The following is a 7,397-nucleotide window of genomic DNA, read 5'->3' on the forward strand; positions in this document are numbered from 1 at the left end:
AAGGAACGAGAATCAGAAAGTAAACCAACCCTCTTTCTCTGTATCCTTGCAGTACTGTGTTCCTCTTTTTACAAACAGCTTGAGAGTCTCAACTAAATTGCACTCAGAATAAAAATGACCTAATTCCCAAGATCATCTCCAGTATTCCCCAAGGTGTCCTGAGATCCTAGATCACATTTTATCTGTTAGGCCTACTAAAAAGATCTTATCTTATAGAGACTCCTAATTTCTCTCACACTTCTGAAGAGAGAAGGTAGTTCTAGAATTCTTAGGTATTCAAAATCACGTTTCCAGTGGGCACTGCCTGCAGTTAAATAATTGACCAAATTGTGTGAACAAGATTTTTTTTAATGCTGTCATCACTGTTTTCAAAATTACCACATTCCCTGCTGGGAGCTGATTCGTCACCAGTCGGAGATTTGGCACACCTAGCACATCCTGAGGGCTCAGATCCCTTTTGCTGAGTGATAACTGCCACAGCTGCACAAAATGAAAAGCAAGGTCCAACAATGCTTCACTCACCACTGTATACCCAGTGCCTAGTGCCTAACATATAGGAGGTGTTCCATAAATATTTATTGAATGAATAAACCACAGAAGACCAAAGGGAGCTATATAAATAGCCAGAAAATCATCACTGAAGAAACCGCTCTGTGTCTAACCTGTTATCTGACCCCTGATATTTATATAAATTCTGCTGGCTCCCTCTCTATTGTTGACTTTAAATTCATATAATACTCTTCTAGCTTCTGATCAGTATTCCTTAGTGCCTGGTGCGCTGGCACTGACACCTTCATTTCTAACCTGGTGTCTAGCCTTTGTGCTGCCTTCTGCAGTCTCCCCCAGACCTGTCAGTCCCAGCTGGCCAGCAGAGTTAAAGCAGGTCCGCAAAGGGCCATGCTCCTCACCTCATTGACTTGTCACAAGCCCTTTCTTTGCCTGAAATACCTTCTTCCCTAATTAGTCTTCTTAGTCAACCCACGATGACTCTTTAATTCCTTCTATTTCCTACAGGAAGCCTTTCTTAATCTCCCTGATAACATTAGGCACTTCTTTCTCTGTGTTCCTGTAGCATTTTGCTCATGGGGAAATTTTCACATGGTCGTTTATCTCCTCTTATATCTTCTCTGTGACTCAAGAGTTCCCGTGAGGAAAGGACTGTAGTCTATTTGTCTCTGTATCCCAGAGCCTAGCATGGTACATGGTACAGAGAAGACATTAAGGGAATAATTGTTGGAATAAATGAATGAATCTTAACTACTGATGCAGACCATTATGTAAATTTAAGCAACTAGCAAACTGGAATCTGTTTAAAGCAAAAGTGGGTTGCAATCACAAGGACCAGCCAAAACACTGTTCAAAGAAGTGGGAGTAGGAGCATTCTGAGCTATGCTCAGCCAGGTGGTGGCATCAACCCCATATATGCTGAAATGCTGCCAGAGGGTTTAGAGAATAAGAAACACTAAGCTGTCACTGGATAACTGAGAAGCCCACTTGGGGAACTGACGGCCTTCCTGTCTCCTTTCACCTAGGGGCATATGGAATAATAATGCTTGCCTTCCCGGGGGTCCACTGGGAAGCATCCTCAGGATTCCCAGGTTCAGGAGTCATCTTCTTTTTTAAAGAACTGTATTTCTCACCTGTGAAGGCAGAGAACTGTTTTTCCCTTTCTAAAAAAAAAAAATGTGATATATAATCTACAGGCATAAAAGGGTGCAAAATATAAATGTACAAAGTATAAAGAATCGTTAGAAAGCAAAGTTCCAAGCAACCACAACTCAAGTCAAGTCAACAGTGCCAGTGCCCCCACCTTCCAAGGGCCCTTTCCTGTCGTGACTATCATAAGGTGACCCCTATGATGACTTACGGCAGTCACTTTCTAAACCTTTATTTATAATTTTACCACTTACGTACCTGCATTAGTTTCCTCTTGCTGCTGTAACAAATTACCACAAACTCGTGGGCTTGAAACAATACAGATTCATTTTCTCAGCATTCTGTAAGTTACAAGTTCAACGCAAGTCTTGCTGGGCCAAAATCAAGGTGTCAGCAGAGCTGTGTTTCCTTCTGGAGGCACTATGGGAGAATCCCTTTCCTTGGCATTTCCAGCATCCAGAGGCTGCCCAGATTCCTTGGCTATGACGCCCCTCCTCCATTTTCAAAATGGTCAGTGCAGGGGGCCAGCCTGGTGGTGCAGTGGTGAAGTGCACACGTTCCGCTTCAGCGGCCCGGGGTTCACTGGTTTGGATCCCAGGTGCAGACATGGCACTGCTTGGCAAAAGCCATGCTGTGGCAGGCATCCCACGTATAAAGTAGAGGAAGATGGGCATGGATGTTAGCTCAGGACCAGTCTTCCTCAGCAAAAAGAGGAGGATTGGCAGCAGATGTTAGCTCAGGGCTAACCTTCCTCAAAAAGAAAAATGGTCAGTGCGGCATCTCTCTGACCCTCCTCCTATTGTCACATCTCCTTCTCTGACCCTTAATCCTCACTTCAAAGGCTTCAAAGGACCCGTGATCACGTCGAGTCCACCCGGATAATCCGGAATAATCTCCTCCATCTCAAGGTCTTTCACCTTAATAACATCTGCAAAGGCCCTTTTGCCGTGTAACGTAACATATTCACAAATTCTGGGATCAGAGTATGAATATTGGGGGGGGGGCATTATTACGCCTCCCACTGTCCCATCTCAAAATCCACGGTGTAGTGTTAACTAGTTTTGTACTTTACATAAATGAAAACAGTTTCTTTGTATTCAATTGTGTCTTACTTCTTTTGCCTGGCAATATGTTTTCAAGATTCACCCATGTTCCTTGTGGCTATAATTCATTATCATTATATGAACATCCAATTAATGGACATTTGGGTTGTTTCCAGTTTGGAGGTTATTATGAACTAAACCATCATGAATGTTGTCATTCATGTATACTCGTACACATGTGCACTCATTTCTCTAGGGTAGATATGCAACAGTGAAATTGCTAAGGTAATGCAAAATGGTTTTCTGAAGTGGTTATTCCAATTTACATTCCCATCAATATTGTATGAAAGTTCCCATTGCTCCACATTCTCTCTCAACATGTTATTGGCAGATTTTCAATTTTATCAATTTAGTGGCTACTGAATAGTATCTCTTTGTGATTTTTTTTTTTTTTTTTTTTTTTAGCAAGATTAGCCCTGAGCTAACATCTGCTGCCAATCCTCGTCTTTTTACTGAAGAAGACTGGCCCTGAGCTAACATCCATGCCCATCATCCTCTATTTTAAATGTGGGACACCTACCACAGTATGGCTTGCCAAGTGGTGCCATGCCCGCACCCAGGATCTGAACTGGCGAACCCTGGACAGCCGAGAATCGGAATGTGCGCACTTAACCACTGCGCCACTGGGCCGGCCCCTCTCCTTGTGATTTTAATTTGCATTATTCTGATTGATAATGAGACAGTATGTACGTTCATTGGTCATTTGCGTTTCTTCTTTGTAAAGGAACTGTCCAATATTTAACCCATTGTTCAAGGTTCTTATTTGCTTATTAATTTGTAGAAGGCCAACATATCTTCTAGATACAATTCCTTTGTCAGTTGTAAGTCTTCAAATATTTTATCTAATTCTGTGGGGTTTTTTTTTTTTTGCTATCTTTATAGCATTTTTGGTGAACAGAAGGTCATTTTAATGTAGTTTAATTTATCAATTTTAACATTTATCGTTAGTGGTTCCTGTTTAAGAAAATTTTCCCAATGCTGACGTCATCAAGATTTACTTTTATATTACCTTCTAAAAGCTTTCCAGTTTTACTTGTCACATTTGGGTCAATAATCCATCTACAATTAAATTTTGGTGTGGTGCCATGTAGGGGTTCCATTTTATCTCATTTTCCTTGTGGATATCCAGTTGATCCAGTCCTGTTTATTACACAGACCAATTCTGCAGTGCCAACTTTCTCGTAAGTCAAGTGTTGCTTGTATAGGCAGGAGTCTGTTTCTGGGTTTTCTGTTCTATCTCATTGTTCAAGTTCTCTGCCATTGCAACAACACCACACTGCCTTAAAGGCTGTAGTTTTATAATGAGTAATGACATCTGATGACAGAATGAGACTTCCCATTTTGTTCTTCTTCAACAGCCTTAGCTGTTTTTAGCCCTTCCATGTTTAGATAAATTTTAGAATCAGATTACCAATATATATACACATTGTTTTGAATCCATAGGTCAATTTGGGAAAAATTGAAGTTTTTACAATATTAAGTATTTTACGTCATGAACACAACACATCTCCTCAGATAGGTTTCTTTAATGTCCCTCAATAAAGTTTTTTTTTTTTTTGCTAAGGAAGATTTGCCTTGAGCTAACATCTGTTGCCAATCTTCCTCATTTTGCTTGAGGAAGATTCACCCTGAGCTAACATCTGTGCCAATTGTCCTCTATCCTCAGTAAAGACATAATCACCCCTCTGGAGTTCTTGCACATCTTTTGTTAGATTTATTCCTAGGCTCCTGATATTTTTTTATACTTTTATATGAAAAAATATCCTTTTTCAAATTTTACTTTCTGATTTTTGCTGTTATAGAGAAATATAACTAATTTTTGTTTATTGATTTTGTGTTCAGCAATATTGATAAATTCTGTTACTAGTCCTAACATTTTTTCTGTAGATTTTAAAACTTTTCCATATGCACAATTAGATTATCTCTAAATAATAACAATATTCTATCTTCTTCTCGCATCCTTATGCTTTTGACTTCTTTTTCTTGCACATTTCACTGGCTAGAGCTGTTAGTTTTTAGTAAAAGCACTGGGCTGGCCTGGCAGCACAGCAGTTAAGTTCACACGTTCTGCTTCAGCAGCCCAGGGTTCGCCGGTTCGGATCCCGGGTGCGGACATGGCACTGCTCAGCAAGCCATGCTGTGGCAGGCGCCCCACGTATAAAGTAGAGGAAGATGGGCACGATGTTAGCTCAGGACCGGTCTTCCTCAGCAAAATGAGGAGGATTGGCAGCGGATGTTAACTCAGGGCTAACCTTCCTCAAAAAAAAAAGCACTGATAGATGCTTATTTCTTTTGTCCTGCTTTCAAAGGGAAAACTTTCAGTATTTGATTATTAAATATATTGTTGCAGGTTTTTTATAGATATATTTCTTTTTCAGAATATTCTAGTTTGGTGTTTTTACTCTGAAAGGTTGTTACATTTTAGCAAATTTATCTATATTGGTTGAGAAGATTATGATTTTTCCCTTTCAATTTGTTAATATGGTGAATTACATCAATTAATTTTCTAATACTAAAACAACACTACATTCTTGGGATTATTCCCAATGTATAATTTATATATTGCTGGATTTGATCTAATATTTTGTTTAGAATACTTGTATATATGTTCAAAATAAGATTTGTGTTTCTGGTTCCAGAACAAGATGGTATAGATTCACTGCTCCCTGCTTTTCTTCTCTAAAAATAGTCAAATAACTGGAAATTATTCAACAGACATTGATGAAAAGAACTCTGCAAACTGGGCCGAGGTGGACTGGCTCAGGACCTCAGGACTTGAGGCACGACAATATGGTATATTCACTGGGCTGTTCATCTTTTTTTAAATATACCCCAGACTAAGCACCAGAGAGACGGAAACCCAGAACCACCAACAGGCATTGCCCAAAAGATCCCCGGGGTCGGCCTAGTGGTGCAGCAGTGAAGTGCACACATTCTGCTTCCGCAGACAGGGGTTCGCGGGTTCAGATCCCTGGTGCAGACATGGCACCACTCGACAAGCCATGCTGTGGCAGGCATCCCACATATAAAGTAGAGGAAGATGGGTGTGGATGTTAGCTCAAGGCCAATCTTCCTCAGCGAAAAGAGGAGCATTGGCAGCAGTTAGCTCAGGGCTAATCTTCCTCAAAAAAAACAAAAACAAAAAAGCCCCAAAGGACCAGGAAAGGGGAAGACCAACAGAGACCTACTGAGAAGCCCCAACCTCTGATCCACCGCTGAGATAGAAGTGGCTGGTCAGCTCAGCCTGGACCAACAATAGCAAAGCCGCATCCCTGCCAGCCCCAGCTTCACAACCACGCCCCAACAGGTGGTCCAATCTGTTTAGGTCAGCAGCAGCAAAGCCCTGAGGGCAGTCATCCCCCTTCTCCGCAACCAGAGCCCCACAGAGAGTCAGATTAGCCTGCAGCAGCAACAATGCCAAAGCCCCAGGCTGTCCCAGCTTTCAGTCCACAGCTGGGGCATAGACAGGCAGACCAATATGCCCAGAACAGTGCGGAGAAGCCCAGACATGCTGACTCCACCGGCTCCATACTGGAACACCACCAGGCAGGCCAATGCATCTACAGGGGCAACACGAGCCAAACACCGGGCCCAAAAGCCCTCCATCCAGTAGCATAAAGAGATCTAGGCCCAACTATTTGGTGGCATCCAAATAGTTGATAATCTCATCATGCTTCTCTTTATCCAAGATTTATTTTATTTTATTTTATTTTATTTACTTTTTTCGTGAGGAAGATTGACCTTGAGTTAACATCTGTAGCCAATCTTCCTCTTTTTGGTTGAGGAAGATTGTCGCTGAGCTAACATCTATGCAAATCTTCTTCTATTTTGTATGTGGCATGCTGCCACAGCATGGCTTGATGAGCGGTGTGTAGGTCCACACCCAGGATCCAAACCTGCAAACCCTGGGCCTATGAAGTGTGTGAACTTAACCGATGCACCACTGGGCCAGCCCCAAACCAAGATTGATTTTAAAAGGAAGTCTCACTTATAACAGGGGGAAAGAACCTGGCTTCATGCTAATAAGAAGTTGTTGTTATCCACCGCTAATCAGTAAATTCTGGGTGTGGCTGATTAACCAATTTCTAATCTGGCTAAATGTATCAGCATCCAAATAATACTACTCTAGGTTATTCACAAGGAAAGAAGAAATTCTTTGTTTAAATCAAGGTGAAGTCCATAAGCAAAGTCTCCATTTCCCTGAAACTACACCAGGAAATTGGTCAAAGTGAAGCATTAGAAAGGCTGATGCATGTTTGTAGGCATCTCATGCTTGGTCTAAATGACCACCGCTTTCTTGTCTAATAACAACTTCTTTAATAAACTGTTCTCAAATCTTATCTGGGGTTGATTGAAATATGCTGCTGAGTAATACACAGTACGTAGTACACATCCTCTTTCTGATTGTGAGCGTTTAAACATTTTCCCATCTTTGATCTTCCTCTCAATTCCATCTGCAAGTTTTTAAGCACTGAGAATATAATTTGAATGAGGTTTTAAAACTCATTTTAGCTCAGCAAGATTCTTTCTTATCATCTCTACCCATCTTCAGTTTCACTTCTCTCCTGCCATTTAAGCCAAGATTCTCTGTAGAAAACAGAAGTAAAACAGAATTTGAATTCAAATTTCTTCCTGTTG

Source organism: Equus quagga, chromosome 8 (assembly GCF_021613505.1).
Source record: "Equus quagga isolate Etosha38 chromosome 8, UCLA_HA_Equagga_1.0, whole genome shotgun sequence".
NCBI lineage: Eukaryota > Metazoa > Chordata > Mammalia > Perissodactyla > Equidae > Equus > Equus quagga.